Source organism: Dendrobates tinctorius, unplaced genomic scaffold (assembly GCF_039654945.1).
Source record: "Dendrobates tinctorius isolate UK_male_01 unplaced genomic scaffold, ASM3965494v1 ptg000201l, whole genome shotgun sequence".
Lineage (NCBI taxonomy): Eukaryota > Metazoa > Chordata > Amphibia > Anura > Dendrobatidae > Dendrobates > Dendrobates tinctorius.
Genome location: NW_027361868.1, coordinates 13,028,959 through 13,048,998, shown reverse-complemented (window position 1 = coordinate 13,048,998; position 20,040 = coordinate 13,028,959).

Sequence of the window (20,040 nt, the reverse complement as noted above, 5' to 3'; positions counted from 1 at the left end):
ACGATGCCCTAGACCCCTCGATCACAGCCGGAGAAATACATAGGCCTAAAGAAAGAAAGGGGAAATCTAAACTGCCCCAGAGCAGACCCCAAAGCAATAGGCAGCCCCCAACATATAATGACGGTGAAGCAAGATGAAAATACTAACACAGATAGAAAGATAGACTGAGCAAAGACGGGGCCCCAAAACTACCTAGATAGGAAAGGGCAGGAAGGCTGCTGTCTGCAATCTGCCAAAACCCTATCAAAGACATAAGCCATCAGCTGATATGAAAAAGGCCCTGAAGCAGCTAGGCTTCAAAAACTGAATCAGCACTCAGGTATTTTCAGAAGACAGAGCTAAATGAATTCAGCACACCCCAGCAGGGAATGGCAGAAATCCAGAAAAACAAAGCAAAAACCAAGTCAAAGCACAAAAGCAAAAGGCCGAGCAGCAAACTTAGCTTTGGAGGAGCAGGAATTCAGACTGGTCTCCAAGGATCCCACAGAGAAATCACCCGCAGGGCAGAAGGGCGTCGGCAGCATTATATCCAGTCTGTAACTCCACTCAGCCAGTCACAATCATCAGCCTCAGGTGTTTGACAATCAGGCTCACTACCTTTCTTTACCAGAAGAGGGAGTTCCTCGGGCCTCAGTAATGAAGGGGAAAATGAACTCACAACACTTCTGCCTGGCACTCTTTTGCTTCTCATTAATGAAAGGCTTTTTTTCTACCTTTACGTGACCTGAGCCTTGCCTCTAGGAGCCTGTTACGAACTGTTCTTGCTGTGCACTTCACCCCAGCTACCATTTGCCATTCGTTTTGTAGGTCACTTGATGTCATCCTGCAGTTGCTGAGTGACATTCAAATAAGATGACAGTCATCCCGGTCAGTGGAGAGTCGTTTTCGCCCTCTGCCGATCTGTAGCTTTGTTGTCCCCAATGTCTGCTGCTTGACCTTGTTGTAATGGACTGCCGTCTTTGAAATTATAAGGATAAAGGCAACATGACGCTCACTGTATCCCTCTGCTAGTAAAGCCAGTATTAAGCCATTCTTTTCCTCACTCAAGACTTTTCTTTTCAACTCCCTTGGCATGGTTAAAAATTATTTTTTTATTCGTATTACTTTTAGGATATTACTAGCACTTGTTTTCCCACCCAGCTTGTCCTATTGCAAGAGGATTGTGATCAAAACAGCAGGGTTTTTTTTTCTACTTTCCTTCATTAAATAAGGTTTGGTTCAGGTGATCACCTAATCAGAAGCACATTAAGTAGAATGAGGTGTACTCTGGTTGGAATTCAACTGACGCTGGAATGGACTGGCTGTCAGACATGTAGAGAAGCTGATTTTTATAAAACTGTGCAGTGGTCTCTTAGTTTTTGCCAGAGCTGTATACAGCTTTCGAAATCAACAGTGAATTGCCGAGAACATTCGTGATTTGAGCTATTCCCTCGCATCTGATACTGTAAAGAATAAGCTGTATGTCCTCATTGACAGGGGTGTGAGTCCTGTTTCACTAACACTTCGGGGAACATTTCTTAATGTTGGCCAATACACATTTCCACAACCGGAAATATAAATTGATTAATGAAGAAGACGTGAGACATGACTTTCCTTTATATCCTGCGGCTGCGGAGCTACAATTGTATTGTGTGTAATGAAATAAACAGTGTTCAGCTGCCGAAACCGGCGTCCCAGACCAACCGCTCCTGGTAAAGTTCATTTCTTTCTCTGTATTCTGCTGGAAATTGCATGCGGCTTTGTTTAATTCCTGCAAACAGAAGCAGGAAAGCAGTTAGAGTTGGATTACTTCAGGTGAAGCTTACGGAAAAGCCTACGTGGCCATATTTGATTGTGAAAAGTTAAAATTTGGGCTTAACTGAACACGACCACAATGTATCTGTACAGGATATAAAGCCCTTGTGCTATTTCCTTTTGTGTCCTTGTGGCCATTATTAAAATACAAATTTAGATTTTTGCCAAGGTCACAAGTAGAGGTGAGCGGATCGATTTGCGATGAGCGGTAACTAGCAGCTAGACAGAAGACCCATGAATCTCTTGCTTTCCAGGTTCCCGGGACAGCTTTTCATTTGTCAATTTAAGAACAGCATGATGTAGAGACAGAGATGCTGATTCCCTCGATGTGTCACTTACTGGGCTGCTTGCTATAGTTTGTCTAAAATCACCGTTTTATCATTAGGAGATTATCACTGGGAGTAGCTGCCAAGTAGTCCTCCATATTCATGAGCTCTGCATAACCACGCCTCCATCACTGATAGGCAGCTTTCTGCCTATAGACAGTGCTCCCAAAAAGCTGTGATGTGGGCGGGGTTATGCAGAGATCAACAGTTAGAAAACTGCTAGATCTGCAGCAGCAGAGATATGATTGAGTTAGGAAATGCCCAAAAGGTATTTGTTACATAATGAAAATATGAAATCCACACAAAAAAGTATTTTGTGCAAAAAAGTATGAATATTTTATTAAACCATTAAATCATTTAAAATATCAGTAAGTACAAAATATGAGTCAGTACATGGTGGAAGACAACATGGTCAGAACACCCGGTAAAAAACATACATGTATTGTCATGATCAGGTGAATATTGGCAAACAGGAGCGGGTTAGAAGAGAGGGAATATCCCCAAGTTCCATCTTAACATATACATATAGTCTCTTTTCTAGTGGAAATCCCTATATACACCATCACAAAACTCAGTGGCAACTCAAATAACCCTATATACTAATCCTGAGCACTTATTATTCAACCGTCAGCACATGTCATAAAAAGTTTTCTTACCCATAGTGGTAATACCGGGGGTCCCACCAATGCCCCTACGCATTTCGCACACAAAGGGCTTCCTCGGGGGGCCGTGTAGATCATTGTAAGGCTGAGCGGTCTTTTATAGGGGTCCGGGTATCAATACAGATTCATAGAACGTGCGCGCGGCCATTATACACCCGTGCATGCGCAGTGGGTCTGGCAGTCCCGCCGTGTCACTTCCGGCCATCCCGGAAGCCGGCGCACGTCAGAGCCCTCATGGTTGTCATGGGAACCCGACGCTACGCCGCGACCGTGTGGAAGCCTTTAGCAACGCGGCGGGCACCTCCACCGCGCAGGCGCAGAGTGATGCCTGTCATTATTATTCACAACACTGGGCATGTAACATAAATATAACCATAGTTGTTCAGGTTATGGTCACAAGTGACGACAGGCAAGGACAGGCCATATTATACAGCAAGTTATATCTAATCAATAAAGAGTTTTTTACATATAAACATGTATATATGATACAGACATGCAAGATTTTATACAGAAACAAAAGACAATAAAATTTAAAATTTAAAGCGATGTCTTCTTTTTCCAATATGATCGGTCCCAGGCTCCAACACTTGATGGTACAAGCATAGGTTCAAACATCAAGGTAATAGATTCATATTTACTAAAAACTGATAAGGATAAAAAAAAGAGAAAATTAAAAACCACCCAAAAACCAAAAATAAAACAAAGAAACCGAAGGACCAATGCTAGTTATAGGAATGGTGAAAACGTTAGCTTTTCATTAAGACCATGTGGGGTCATTGTATCAAGCAGAACAATCCATCGACATTCTAGCTGCTGTAGTTTTTTCTTTAAATCCCCACCCCTAATACCACAATGGATCTTATCTATTCCCCGTACTTTCAGACCAACTGGGTTTGAATCATGATATAATTTAAAATGCTTGGGGATGGTTTTAAGGATGGACGGATCAGTACTTTCTCTGGAAGCCAGAATGTCCCTGACGTGCTCTCGAGTCCTAACACGCAATTCCCGTGACGTGTGCTGACGGTTGAATAATAAGTGCTCAGGATTAGTATATAGGGTTATTTGATTTGCCACTGAGTTTTGTGATGGTGTATATAGGGATTTCCACTAGAAAAGAGACTATATGTATATGTTAAGATGGAACTTGGGGATATTCCCTCTCTTCTAACCCGCTCCTGTTTGCCAATATTCACCTGATCATGACAATACATGTATGTTTTTTACCGGGTGTTCTGACCATGTTGTCTTCCACCATGTACTGACTCATATTTTGTACTTACTGATATTTTAAATGATTTAATGGTTTAATAAAATATTCATACTTTTTTGCTCAAAATACTTTTTTGTGTGGATTTCATATTTTGATTATGTAACAAATACCTTTTGGGCATTTCCTAACTCAATCATATCTCTGTTGTGTGCTTTAATACTGAGTTGCCCCTCTTCTTTGGACTTAAGTCTGATAAATGATCAATTATAGGCATGATATCTTGTATTTAGATCTGCAGCAGATAAAACAGGGATTTTATCAAAACTGCAGCAAGCAGCCCAGTAAAAGATACATTGGTGAAATCAGGGTCTCTGCCCCTACATCATGCTGCTCTCTGATGGGGTAGCAAAACCCTTTAAATTTTTTTATGTGATATAACATTACTGTGTACACAGTCCAGGATCTGGGACCCCATCAGTCACTGAAACCAAGAGGTAGAGGAGCAAAGCATAGCATTGGCTCCAGATCTAGTCTATGGGTCCTTACACTAGCCTGATTACACTAGAGCACAAATTGAGCCTTTCTGCCCCATGATTTTAGTGATGGGTGGAAGTCAAAGAATATGGAACCTCACTGATTAACAGCACTGGAAAAATGGTTCTAAAGTCAACCTGTCCATGATGCAATGGAACCAGCTCTATATGCGATGACTTTCTGTTACACTTCTGATAAGTTTGCACCCATACATGATAGTTATTCTGAAAAGACAAACTGCAGTGTAAAGCATAGTGGATAGACATAGTATTTTCCGCCTACTGTGATGACGCAAAAGGTTGATTTTAGCCAAACTGCAAGGATAGCATTTTTTTTGTTTTCCTGAGTACTTGGCATCTTGTGACTGTCCTGCTTGTTGTCAGCATCGGGGAAGATGTGAGCGCTGCCAATATTCTGGTGCCCATCTGTTGTTAGATGCCTTTGTGGCAAGGAAACTTTAATATTTGATGTTGCTCTTACAGTGCGCTCAGGGGATAGAAACGCATGCCATATTTCTCTACTGCTGACATGTATAGGAAAAAAAACCTTTCCTTAATTGTAGAAGAGGTTCTTCAGCAGCTGCCACATGTATGACATCACAGTGGATTTGAGCACATGCCCGTAGACTTTCAAATTCTTCCGTCATTTATTTTCAGAGAATTTTTTTGGAAAAAAAAATTGCTTCTGTGATACATTTACCCAAAGAATTTGAAAATCACTCCTAGAAACCTCAAATGCTGCACATTTTATTCTGAGGGCTTTTATATTAGTCAATTACGGAGAGTAGTCCCTGCCTTAATATTCAATTTTCTGCAGTAAATTGCCAGGAATAATGTGCACCCTACCACTGTACTAGAACATACAGCTCTGGCCAAAATTAAGAGACCACTTTCAAATGTTCAGTTTGTCTGATTTTTCGCTTTATACGTATATTTTTGAGTAAAATGTAAATTGTTCTTTTAGTTTATAAACTACTGACAACATGTTTCCGAATTTCCAGGCAATAAATTTTGTATTTTTTTCTGACAAAGAAAAATGGTCAAAATTAGTAAAACCCAGTGCTTTCAGACCTCAAACAATGCAAAGAAGGCAAGTTCATAATCATTTAGAAACAACAATACTAATGCTTTAACTCAGGAAGAGTTCAGAAATCAATATTTTGTGGAATAACCATGATTGTTAATCACAGCTTTCATGCGTCTTGCTTTCCACCAGTCTTTCACACTGCTTCTGGCGCAAAAATGTAAGCAGTTCTTCTTTGTGTGATGGCTTGTGTCTATCCATCATCCTCCTGATTATATTCCAGAGGTTTTCAATGGGGTTCAGGTCTGGAGAATGGGCTGCCATGACAGGGATTTGATGTGGTGGTCTCTTATTTTTTTCCAGAGCTGTATATATTCTTCAGGGGCACAGACAGGAGATCGGCCCTGGGCAAGAACAGTATATGTTACCTTTGGAGTGCAACAGCTCATCATTAAGCACAATTCCACCTGCGTTGGAGGTGGATGTGGCCCCCATACCTCTTGGGTCCCTGCATACAGTAGGTTGCAGCAATCGTATATACACAGATGATATTATTATAAACTTCTGGGCAACACTGACACTGTACATTGGGGAACCACTGGACCCAGAAGTTCTGCAGTGTTGAGGGCACTAACAATCACGTGATCACGAGTCTAGAGGGCACTAACAATCACGTGATCACGAGTCTAGAGGGCACTAACGATCACATCATCACGAGTCTAGAGGGCACTAACGATCACATCATCACGAGTCTAGAGGGCACTAACGATCACATCATCACGAGTCTAGAGGGCACTAATGATCACATGATCACGAGTCTAGAGGGCACTAACGATCACATCATCACGAGTCTAGAGGGCACTAACGATCACATCATCACGAGTCTAGAGGGCACTAATGATCACATGATCACGAGTCTAGAGGGCACTAACAATCACGTGATCACGAGTCTAGAGGGCACTAACAATCACGTGATCACGAGTCTAGAGGGCACTAACGATCACATCATCACGAGTCTAGAGGGCACTAACGATCACATGATTACTAAGCCTATGGACTCGTGCACCTGGCAGTATTATCAGTCCAAGCGCTATCCAACAAAACATTGGATCGCACCCTCGATCAACATTAGCATATGGGGCCATTCACATGTCAGAATTTTTCCTCAGCCTGAGACGATCCAAGGAAAAAAATTGCTGCATACTCGAGTGGATCATACTTGACCATGCAAGTCAATGAGTCCATGCAATACATCGGACTGCACTCAGATGACATCCGAGTGCAATCTGATTTCCATGGACTGTCAGAATAGAGAAGATGGAGGGATTTTATTCTCCATCTTCTCCTCATCTGAGAGAATCGGATCACACTGCGATCACACTCTGTTCAGAGTGTGATTTTCATAATCGACCAGATTTGTTTGGATGAGAGAACATACTCTGGTGTGACCCTAGCCTTAAAAAGCTACCAGCCGCATACGGTCACTACATAGTGCATAATGAGCAAAAAGATAGCAGAAGATATAAACCTTTTTTGTCTTATATTTATGAGTTGGTTTAAACCCAGAGCCACGGGCTGTGCATTAAAGTGGATCTGCAGAGGCTAAGGAATATGGATATGTTTGGGGGCAATTTTTCTTTCTTCATGCGCCCAATTATCTCTAGAGTCACTGTCCACAGTGAAGGGGACAGTGAAGCCAGTGCTGATTGGGTGCTGGGGTCAAGTGTCATGACACCGCACAAGGGCCCTGGGGAGAGTGAGGCTTTATTATTTTATCAGGGTCAAACATTTAGTTCAAGAAGGTCTTGTCCTAGTAGTGGATAAACCCTTTAAATCACCATTGAGCTCTCTAACCTGTCTAAATGTGATCAGCTTGCAATGTAATTTGCTGGCAAAAATTTTTTGGGTGATTTCTAATTTCTAATCTTATAATTTAGAATATTATTCCATATTTCACATTATATTATAATATGTTCTGTTGTATTCACTACTTCTTTATTTAGAGCCACTTCCAGGGCCAGACTGGCCATCTGGCAATGCTGGCAAATGCCAGAAGGGCCAGTCTGGTTGTGGGCTGTCTTATCTGCTATGTTGTTAACAGAATTGGTGTCCTCTAGACACCCACACTGTTAAGAGTTGTAAGATGGAGGTATCATTAGAAATATCGGTCTTGTAGTAAATCTTGCTTTCTTCCATCCAGGGTAATATTGGTAATATATCCCATCTGGTGCCTGGGGATGTGGACAGCATGGGCCTGTGTGATCGCAAATGCCAGGGCTGAATTTCAGCCTCAGTCCGTACCTGGCCACTCCTGACTTATTTCTTCGGATTCCCACTTTTGTCACTTTTTGCTGTCTTATAAATTGTGTTTTCATCACAGTGATCGATTAGATTTTTCTATCCCATTTCTCCTCTATGACTTCTCTGCCGCGGATACGACAATATGTTTATAGTTATTGACCGCTTCCCCCCCCCGAGACAGAAACGCGATACATCTCGCTAGGACCAAACCAACGACTACGTATTAATCAAGTTTCAGCAATTATCGTATTAAGTAAACCAAGCGTTTGGAACGATTGAAACATTTCCTTCTGGTTCCAAACATAATTATCAGTAATATCTCAGATGTGACACAGGCGGTTTCCATGTAGGCGGATAACAGAGGCTTCGAAAACCATTTTCCAGGAGCTTGTGGAATTTTCTGTTGCGTCTTGTAACATCCCACAAGACACAAGGTCTTCCCATGAGATCAGGGGGGAAACTTTAAGCTACTGCTTCAATTTAGAAAAATATAGCCTTCAATCATCTGGTTCTTATATTCCACAGCGGGCTGAAGCTGTACTATGGTGGCTTTAATGTGCGGGAACTTGTGTGAACCCAACAATTCATAGATTCACAGATCTGGAGCTTTTTCTTCTGTAAATAGTTTGAAATTCTTCATTAAATAACTTTTTAATGAACTCGGCTGCAGACCCCTCGCCCGTGTTTTATATAGATCGACGCAGATAAGGGTCACAATGTCTGACTGTGATGGCGCACGTGGTTCCACATATTTACGGCTTAGCTTGTAAGCTTTTTCTGATTGAAAATCGTCTTTCAAATAAATCGCTAACAGCAGATAACCTCAATATTCATAAAATTGGTAAAAAAAAAAGTTCTTTGTTTTAATGTATTTCTAAAAAAAAAAGAAAAGTAAAACAGACTTTGTTCGCAGTTCACATTAAAAGAATCAGAAACTTTTCTTCTTTGCATTTTTTAGGAGCAAAAATAATCTAAAAATAACTTGTTTCCTGCACTTTTTTAATGCAGTTTGCATAGATACGTTTTACATTTATTGCACAGGGTGTTCAGACTTCTGAATGGGTAGAAGCGGTATTACTCGGCACCGTTGTGTGGTTCTATGTCCAGGTGTGCGCCGTAAGACAGAATTTTTTCATCTAGATTTTGAAGGGGATTTGCTTCCAGATTAGAATATTCTAATATTCTATTCTAATCTATTCTATTCTATTCTAACTTAGAATATTCAGACTATTTCATACAGTTTTTGATGTGGATTTTTAAATGGATCTGCATTAAAGCACAGATGAAAAAAAAAACCACAGTGAGAACATTTCCTAAGGGTCCGTTCACATATGACTGATGCGCTGCTGACGATTTGCAGTGGAAAATCCACAAAGGAATCTACAGGTTTTCTTGCAGAAATGATAAAGATTTTTTTTGCTGACTTTACCCTTATTGGCAGCATAAATGGACATATTGTGGATTGGAAATGTGCAGTTCAGATCAGTTTCCACAGCCATTGTTCTCTGTGGTTTATGGATGAGATTTCTTACTGACTCAAACATAAACAATGGGGGACAGTGAAATTATGTTTGATGGTGGGCTGAGTGCCTCCAGTCTAGGCAAAGTGCATTTTATGGCTTTATCCTATGGGATCTCTTTAACAAATCGACATGTTAACTCAAGGATTTGAAGGAGTTGTCCGTTCAGAATATATTGATGACCTATTCACAGATCTGTGGGCGATCTGACCCTTGGCATTCCCACCGATCAGCTGTTACAAGCTCTGGAAGCTACCAGATGTAAACATGTGGAACGGAGTTGCACTGTGTTGGCAGCGGATTACTCACGATACTCTCCAAGCATGTGACAACAGAGCTTCTTTATTCAGCAACAAGCAGGAACAATATGTGATAAGCTTAATAGATCAGGAATAAATCATTTGTGTGTCTATCCGTGCAGCATCTACAGCAGACTGCTTCTCTCATACACAGACACAGGAAAACAGGAAATGCAGCCACATGCTATCCCTGTGTGAGCCTCTGGGAGGTTTTTTTTTGTTCTAACTTTATGAACAGCATACAAATCTAGCAACTAATTGCTCATAGACACACACTGCCCAGTTCCATTCAATATGTAGTGGATGCTTCTGGGAGCTGCAGAATACCGCCCATTGTAAGTAGGAGCTATTTGGCACATGAATGAAGCTGCACAATGCAGCTCAGTTCCTTGAGTTAGCATCCGGCCACTGCACTTTTTAACAGACGTTTGGTGGGGGTGCCGGGTGTTGGACCCCTATCGATCTGATATTGGTGACCTATCCAATGGATATTGACCAGACAACCCCTTTAAATTGGCCATGTATATGGTTGGCAAGGTGGGCGTGTATTCAATATGGGGAGAGGAGAATAAGCTGCTGCCAGACAACTAGGACAGTGATTTATCCCCCCTTGAGATCAAAACAATCAGACATGTTGTAAGCCAACTGCCTGATCTTTCCCTTCTCAGACATCTGCAATCAGTAGAGTCAAGAGACAAACATACATATTATTTCATTCATTCAAGACTAACATCAGTAGGTATGGCTTACATTACTCATTTGTTACTCTAGTGAAATGGATCCACTAAGCTGGAGGTCAGATGAAGACATGGACTGAGGAACAGAGGATCAGAACAACAGGCTATGCTGGATAGCAAGCAAATAAGCAAACAAGGACACACCAGAAACCACAGAGCCAGGAGTGTAGACCAATACAGGGAAGCAGATTATGAGTTAAACAGCAGATCTAAACTAGAATGTAGATGTAGGTTGAAGGATCCACAGGAGTTAATCTGCAGGTTTGAGAAGCAGAAAAGTCAAGTTGCAGAATCCACATAAGTTTGCAGAAATGATTGCAGCATAATATGAATAGTCTCTAAATAACAGTTTGTATGTCTTACTGCAGATGATGTGTTAACCTGCAGATCTAACGAGCAGTAAATGAAAGGACAGCGGCCATAGGGTAGGGGAGCCAAGCTCGACCCTGGGGTTGGACAGGTACGTAATAACTTCGATGGGATTTACAGTTTCAAGGCCGATGAAGACATCATTCCTGTGTGCACAGGTCCTTTAGGCTAGCACACGGGTCTCTACAGGTACTCTGAGTACTGCTAAATTGCGCTAGCAACTGGAACTGATAGCATTTGGCTTCACGTGTCCCTGCATATAACAAAGACACATAGTGGTACAGTCTATGTCCTTACCAGTTTATTTAAATCATTTTTATTATAAGTAGGTATTTTTGGGGGTTTTGAGTTTCTCTCTAAAGATAGAAGGAAGTATAACTAGTAGCAATCATTTTTTTCAATGAACCGAAACCTGAACAAGGTCTGACAAAAAAAGCTGAGTCGCATGAATATTCATTGACAAATGACTGGAATATTGTTTGAAAACTATGCTGAGTCTGGGGGCTTCATCACTCGAGAACAGCGGTTGTATCAGGTTTCTGTATAATTAAGTCTCTCTCTTGTACAATTATTCATATCTAAGAGAGATGAGCGTTTTCTGATCAACCTAGTTCAGGTGAGGATACGGTTGACTGTAGGACGATTTCAGAAAGTCCAGATGTAAGCTCTTCTGAGCTTTCCACTTGAAAATGTTTAATTCTAAGACACGGTACATCCTCTGTCCTCAAATTATATATATTATTACTATTATATCTATCAAAAATTCAATGGACACACACTTTAAACTACCTTTAAAGGGAATCTGTCAGCATGATCTTGCTATGTAATCTGACCACAGCATGATGTAGGGGCAGAGATCCTGATTCCAGTGACATGTCATTTAGTTTACTGGGTGCAGCAGTCGTGATAGAATCACAGTTTTGTCTGCTGCAGATCTAGCAGAGCTCTGAATGCTGAGCTGTAGATAACCCCGCCCACACCAGTAATCGAAATGTACAGAGGCATAAATGCACTATGTGGCCAATAAAGAAACATACACATACACGGTGCGTCAGCACACTGCGATTAGTGAATACATGAACTCCAATAGTTTAATAGCCCCTTCTCCATCTAGGTTTGTGTCTATATAGACATAGACATTATACAAATTTGGTCTTTTGCGGTTGCTCACACTAGAAGAGACGTTTACTGCATATTGTGCTATTTTCTGTATAACAGTAGGCGATTAGCTCCTGTGCTCCATCTAGTGGTGACTAAAGGTGGGCAAAGGTCCCAAAATTCCATTCAGGAAGAGTTGATCTAATTCATCTGACGGATTAAAATCAGACTAAAGATTAATCTGTGGAAGACTGAATTCAAGTCGAGTTTCCTAAAATTCGCAAATTCAAATACTCTGCGATAAATTTGTGAGGCTCAACCAAAAAAAAAAATGCTGGAGCCATTTTGTTTGAAAAATGAAGCTCTATTAAAAGGGTTGGCCCAGTAAAGGGAATCTGTCAGCAGCTTTTCGCTATGTGATCTGAGGACAGCATATTGTAGAAGCTGAGAAACAGATTTCAGGGATGTGTCACTTATTAGGCTGTGAGCTGTTGTTTCCATACAATGAAGGTTTCATTACAAGGAGATTATTATTGTGGTTGTACTCGACTATTCTCCAACAGTTTTTTTTTAATTCGCACAGATTTTTTTCAACTTTTTATATTATTAAAAAACGCTGATGTTCCGGGGTGGACGGTCAAAGAATTTGCTTGCATTTTTCAACTCTAAATATCAGTTAGCGCTAATATAAACCAAAGGATAACTACATAAGAAAAACAACTGCTGGAGGTCAGACACAGGCATGCCAAGGAGAATTAGGTATGCTGCAAACATCACTGGCGGGTATGTTACTGTTATCCTCAGAGCTGCTCCAAGACTGTCTTCAAGTCATCTTCAAAGTTACATCCGATCCCCGAAAACTGGAAGAAAAGGAGCAGGTCATGCAAGCATACAAGCGCTTGCATCTTGCACAACAGCTTGTTGACATGAACTTAGAATGGCTTGGTTCGCCGACATCCTAGTACAAACAACCCAATAATAACACTTTTATGAACTTCTGCATCCACGAGTTGCCTTCATAGGAAATCAGCAGAGATACAAATCCCACATCTGACTGCAATCATTATAATGACTCCATAGAACAGTACAAAGAACGGGTCAAGACTTTTTTTTTCTTTATGCAATTAGACATCAGCACTCATTTAACTGTCTGAAAATTGAGATTTTATGTATCCATACGCACGATACTCGAGATCTCACTCTGTAAACCAGCGCAGACAGCCATTTTCGTGTTACATGTCGAGTCATTCCATAACCGTCCCGCATGTAATACAACAATTCACCTCTAGTGGCCACTGCAGGAGGAATGTATAGCCAGCCAGAACTGATCACCAGGAATTTTCAAGTCAGATCCTTGGCGATCAGCTTATTTCAATATGAAAACAGTTTTTTAATGAGTAAAAAAAAAAAAAAAAGGATTAGTGGCCACACAGTGTGACTGTTTAGTTACAAAAATTAGGAAGACAACAATTATCACTGGAGACGGGCACATTTCCCAAAATTTGTTTACGGCAGATTCACTCAGTTTGGTCGGCAGATTGGAGGCAATTCAAGTAAAACTGATCCAAATTCTAAGGGCCCCAAAAGATGTTTGTTATGCTCTGAGGTTTCTTCAGAACCCTAAAGCTTAATGGAATGGACAACACAAACCCACAGACAGTCACCTGAGTACTGATGTGTACAATTGTAAAGATTAAATGGGTGGTCCGGTCATGGGGTACAAGTCTGCAGTCACTCTATGTGACTGTAGATTTGTGAATCCTTACAGCGCGCACTATGTGTGCTGTCAAGATTCTCTGGGGCTAGTGCTGGGAGCAGCGGGTTCCTACATACGGTCTTGTGTCAACTATACATGCGTGCGCTCGCCGCTCAATTAAAGTGAATTGAGTGAGGCTGGACGCGTCTAGTCGGAATGTGGCCAGAAGTATGCAGATCGCATGCTTGTTGTCACATAACCGCCCTCTCCCAGCGCTGGCACCGGAGAATCCTCACAGTACACACTGTACCCGCTATGAGGATTCACAAGGATATAGTCACATGGTGTGACTGCAGATTTGTACCCTAAGCCTGGGCAACACCTTTAATACTTGGTGCTGTTCAGAATCATGTTTGGATGAGTAGTATGAGATACTGGACAAATACAAGTCCATGGAAATTTTCTGCTCAATTATCTATTTATCTCATATCTATCTGAAAGAGAGAAAGGCAGCACTCCATAGTCCAATATTCAATGGTTTATTGACCCATCATGCCAGGGCAACGTGTGGGCTTGAAAAAGTTTCACACTTGGAACGAAACGTTGCCCTGGCATGATGGGTCAATAAACCATTGAATATTGGACTGTGGAGGGCTGCCTTTCTCTCTTTTGGATATTTTGAGGTTTGCTTTTGTCCGAGAAGCTTTTTTGCTCCTAATCTTACATTTTGTCTCAGAAAGTGCTGCACCTGTATTTTATATCTATCTGTCTATCTATCTATCTATCTATCTATGTATCCCATATCTAGCTATCTATGTATTATCTATCTATCTATGCCATATCTGTCGATCTAGAACACGAATTCATAGAATCATAGAATCGTAGAGTTTGAAGGGACCTCCTGGGCCATCTGGTCCAACCCCCTGCTCAAAGCAGGATTCGCTAAATCATCCCAGTCAGATGTCTGTCCAGCCTCTGTTTGAAGACTTCCATTGAAGGAGAACTCACTACTTCTCGTGGCAGCCTGTTCCACTCATTGATCACTCTGTCAAAAAGTTTTTTCTAATATTTAATATGTGTCTCCTCCCATTCAGTTTCATCCCATTGCTTCTAGTCTTTCCTTGTGCAAATGAGAATAAAGATGACCCTTCTACAATGTGACAGCCCTTTAGATATTTGTAGACAGCTATTAACTCTCCTCTCAGTCTTCTCTTTTGCAAACTAAACATTCCCAAATCCTGCAACCTTTCCTCATAAGACAGGGTTTGCAGACCGGTCACCATTCTGGTCGCTCTTTTCTGAACTTGCTCCAGTTTGTTGATGTCTTTTTTAAAATGTGATGCCCAAAACTGGACACAATATTCCAGATGAGGTCTGACCAAAGAGGAGTAGAGCATGGAAATAGAGCGCCCGCCAGGGCAGTGGGGAATACTCGATACTGGGCTTCTTCTTAAAGGGGCAGTGTCACAGCAGCGGTGACCCAGTCCGTGGCCCTGGGCGTCCAATAAAAGGGGATTATTTACAAGGGAGAAATAGAAAAGAGTTTGTAACAAGTGTTCGTGAGGCCACCTGTGTTGTCTGGTCAGAGGTGACTAGCGCTGCAGTGCAGATCCTCTGGGACTGATAGTGTGATGCAGCAGAGCTGGAATAGCTCTCCACAGGCAGAGCTTTATCCCAGGGCAGTGGTTGGAATAAAGATGTTGTTTTTGATGATGATAGATGTAGCAGTGCTGAGCGAGGGTTTCAGGAAGAATTCAGAGGACACAGTCGGGTGTAGTTCCAAAGCTTTACTCACATTTCTAGTGCACACAGATGCCCACTTGGTGCTGCGTCCTCCAGGTGAGGGGCCCAGTCAACTCCCAGGCAGATGAAAAACACCTTTCCAGCACTTCCTTCAATGTGTGCCTTTCCTGGCCATCTCACTGTGTTGATTTCTCGTCTCTTCCTTCCCAACACCTCACTGTCAGCGTCCCAGGCTAGCAGCCATGGACCTTGTTGGATAACGTCCTAACTGCGTTCCCTTGCTCCCTTATGGCTGCCTTTCCGGCGAAGATAACTGTGGCTTGTGGCTAAGGTTCCTAAAGGTGCCTTAGCCTTCAGCTTGCTAGCTGAGTCTGTTGTCCACTCCACTAGGCTAGGGAGCCGATACCCCTCTGCGACCTGATCCCTCCACCTGACGTCCGTCAGCGTAGAAAGAGCCCCACGGGCAGTATGGTTGCTGCTCCGTGTCTCTAGGATCCTTTCCACTACAAGGAGCTTCCTTTTGTTTCTGTTCCTTCCAGCAGCTAATCCAGACCAGGAGCTGCTCCACACACGTCTGTTCCCTTCTTCCCCTACGGGAAGGCTGTCTACATGCGTCCTTTCACTTCTTCCCCTATGGGAAGACTGACTACATGCGTCCTTCCACTTTTTCCCCTACGGGAAGACTGACTCTACTCCCACTCTACTCTCCCACTCTGCACCCTCTAGCTCCACCCACCTCCCAACACCGTTTACTACCCAGCAGGGTTGAGATCCTCCTCCCTTGGGGTCCATCCAGGGTGCCCTTCTGCTATAGGGTGTGTGTTGGGTGCAGATGTTAGAGTTCTGCCAGGTGTCCCCACCTTACCTGGGAAGTGGGATACCACACCTCTCGTTAAGGTGCAGTAACTCTGTGGTGACTGAACCCTCAGGGGTGCCACAGAAATATCGATAAGTAGTCACTAATAAGGCTGTTGTATTATATACATGAGCCATTTCCCTTTAAACAAGCTACAAACAGAATGAATCATCACTTAAAAATGTTATTAACCATTATAATATATAATTCACTGCGAGTAACACATTTCTGACTTTTCTCAACTTGGGTCACATTTTAATATATGGTAAGTAAAAGTGCTAAAGTTGGAGTTAAATGTAAGTTCTGTGCCCTTCGTTGTTGAGGTGACACAAACTTGACTCCGGTGGTGAATCTGTCACTTGCGGCCATAGGCCCTAATGTAATAACTTGCAGATTAGTTTGGTCATTTGATGTAAGAATGTGATCAAAGTGTTGTGTGCTTGTTATTCCTGGATCCCAGCAGGACCCGGCTGTTTATAGCACTTCTATAGTAACATTACGTTACAGCAGATTAAGCCGTTAGAATTCAGATTCTTTTAAATAATTCATATGCAAATGCAAAACATATTTGTGTTCTGGTTCACAAATGCGACTGACATACTGACATTACTTTGGCTTTTGCATTACTTTGAAACATGAAGCATAATTGCGCATTGGAAATATGGTTATTTTTCTCAGTGGCGGATACTGACAGCACAGAGCCACAGTGTGAGACTTGTGTATGGACCCCTGTGCCTTCAATGCCAACGAAACCATAAATGAAATGCACACGTGCCACTTGCTACACTTCACCCACGCTGGACTCATTGGCATAGGCACCAACTTCATTCCCCATCCACACTTTAGACCCTGGGCCATGAACATTAAGTCAATATAAAAAGTCTCCATGTCACAGAGAAAAATTCACGTTTTTGTGATGTAAAAAAATTGCACTAAGTAGAATTTTAGAGCCAGTTTTCCACCTTTAATGCTGCTCATAATCTGTACAAATCAATGACAAAAATCATTTTGAGGAGGAAAGTACAAATAACAAAACTCAAACAATGTATTTGCATAAGTATGAGGATGTGTTCAGAACTAGCTAATCACATTATTTACACTCATGTTACAGGGCAGTAAGTGCACGGCCGCCATCATTTACAGTGATTCTATGTATTCTTACATAAAGTTTAGCTGTTTTAGGAGGATTTTCCTGACATTTTCTTAGTTGCATTTTACAGCAATAGCTTTGATCCATAAACAGCTTACAACACAGCAAAGGGATCCCAATGCTGAAAGTTGTCAGTTAGGAGAGGGGTACAAACATTTTTCCAAGGCATTAAATATATATGATGGAACACTGTGAAGACGTCATTAATGGATCATGTTTGGCACAACAGTGGCATTACCTAGAACTGGACATCCCTCAAAAATTGTTGAAAAGAAAAGCAGAAAATTGGTCTTGGAGACTGCCAAGAGACCTACAACAACATTAAAGGAGCTGCAGGAATTTCTGGAAAGTACTGGTTGTGTACTGCACAGAATAACAATTTCCCCTTATTCTCCATATGTCTGGCCTGTGGGATAGAGTGGCCGAGATATATTTTATCAAGATCAACTGTATATAAAGTCTGACAAAAGTATGTTTGAAAACATACAGTAGTATGGTCTGATGAGAGTGAGATTTTCATTTACAACGAGTGTTAGTTCTTTTTTCATTTACAATTTATGATGAAGCCATGCTTCTGCGCTCAATATGAAGGTGATCATTTGCATGCTAAAGACTCTACTGCTTATGGGCACCCTAAAGGAATTTTCTAGGACTTTAATATTGATGGCTGTTAATAATCTAGGCCACTACTATCAGATCGCTTAGGGTCCAATTCCTGTAATCTACCCCCACACAATTAGCCGCTATGGGAAGTGCTTAATCCCCTTCATTGTTTACCTGACACAGCGCCACACATTCTATAGTGCCCGTGCCTGGTACTGCACCTCTTTGAAGCTCACTTCCATGCACACATAAATGTAGTGAATTGTGCCCACAGCGCTGCAGATCTTTTAATCAGCTGATCATGTGGGTAAAAGGAGTAAGATCATATCAGGTCAGATACTGATGACATAAAAATCCTCTTTAACCCTTTTCCAACCTTAGACGTATAGGTACGTCCAAGGTTGGCTCACCCTGTTTGATGCAGGCTCCGGCATCAGAGCCCGCAACTTTTAGGGCACATGTCAGCTAATTCCATTAGCTGACATGTGCCCCTAACAGCCGTGGATGGAATCGCGATCCACCCGCTGCTGAAGCCCTGCTCTGTGTTTAATACAAGCGATTAGATGATCACAGCCTCTAGAGACTTTAAAGCAAGTGTAAAGCAAAAAAAAACATTTTTAAAAATTAAAAAAATTTAATAAATAAAAAATCAAATCACCCCCCCATTCGCCCCATTCAAAATAAAAAAAAAAAAAAAAAATACACATATTTGGTATCGCCATGTTCAGAATTGCCCGATCTATCAATATAAAAAAAGAATTAATCCGATTGGTAAACAGCGTAACAAGAAAAATATTCAAAATGCCAGAATTATGTTCTTTGGGTTTCTGCAACAGTGCATTAAAATGCAATAACAAGCGATTAAAACATTGTAACTACACCAAAATGTTATCAATAAAAACATCAGCTCGGCACGCAAAAAATAAGCCCTCACTCAACCCGAGATCACGAAAAATGGTAGTCTCGGAATATGGTGACTTTTTTTTTTAGAGAAATTTGTATTTTTTTTCACCACTTAAATAAAAAAGAACCTACGTTTGGTATCTGCAAACTCGTAATGACCTGGAGAATCATAATGGCAGCTCAGTTTTACCATTCAGTGAACACAGTAAGAAAAAAACTATTGTGGAATTGCACTTTTTTTTGCATTTTCACCGCACTTTGAATTTTTTTCACATTTTCCAGTACAATATATGGCAAAATCAATGATGTCGTTCAAAAGTACAACTCGCCCTGCAAAAAATAAGCCCACACATGGCTGTATTGACGGAAAAATAAAAAAGGAATGGCTCTGGGAAGAAAGGGAGTAAACAACGGATACTCTAAAACAGGAAAACCCAAGGTGGTAAAGGGGTTAAAATATTGATTCAGTACCTAAAGATGCCATACAGCTATTCCATCCCGACTACATCATACACAAGAAGTCTGAGTTTGCATGGTTTTTTAATAGGAATGTCAAAATTTTCTTTTCCTTGTCATTGGTTACAGAGGAAACATTTGAGAAACCTCATGTAAATATTAGAAAATTGTTCGATCTGCCGATAATGCGTATGTTCACGTTTAATAGTGAAGGCACATCTGAATAAATGCTGAACATATGTAGATGCCTGGGAATACGCAACATGTTTTGAATTTGGTGTTCAATACAAAGCTAATGAGGCAAACAGAGTTCAATTTCAGCCTAATTATCGATATCTCATTCTGCCGCAATTCTCTTCTCTGCTGTTTGTTATCATCCTCACTAAGGGCCCCGTTACATTTAGCGATGCACCAGCGATCCCGACAACGATACGATCCGGTCAGGATTGCTGGTGCGTCGCTAAATGGTCGCTAGTGAGCTGCCACACAGGCAGATCTCACCAGCGCTGCAGCGACGCAGCAGCGGTCGTTACTTACCTGTCAGACGCGGTGATGATTAAGTCCTCCGCCCGCGTCCACGCGTCGCTCGTCAGGAAGCCACCAACGAGAAACGGCCCAGGACGTTCTCGCGCAATCACCGATAACCAGCGGGGGAGCCGGTCGGAGGTTAGTGTCACATGTAGCGATATCGCTAGCAATATCACTGCTGCGTCACAAAATCGGTGACGCTTTAGCTATATTGCTAGCAATATCGCTG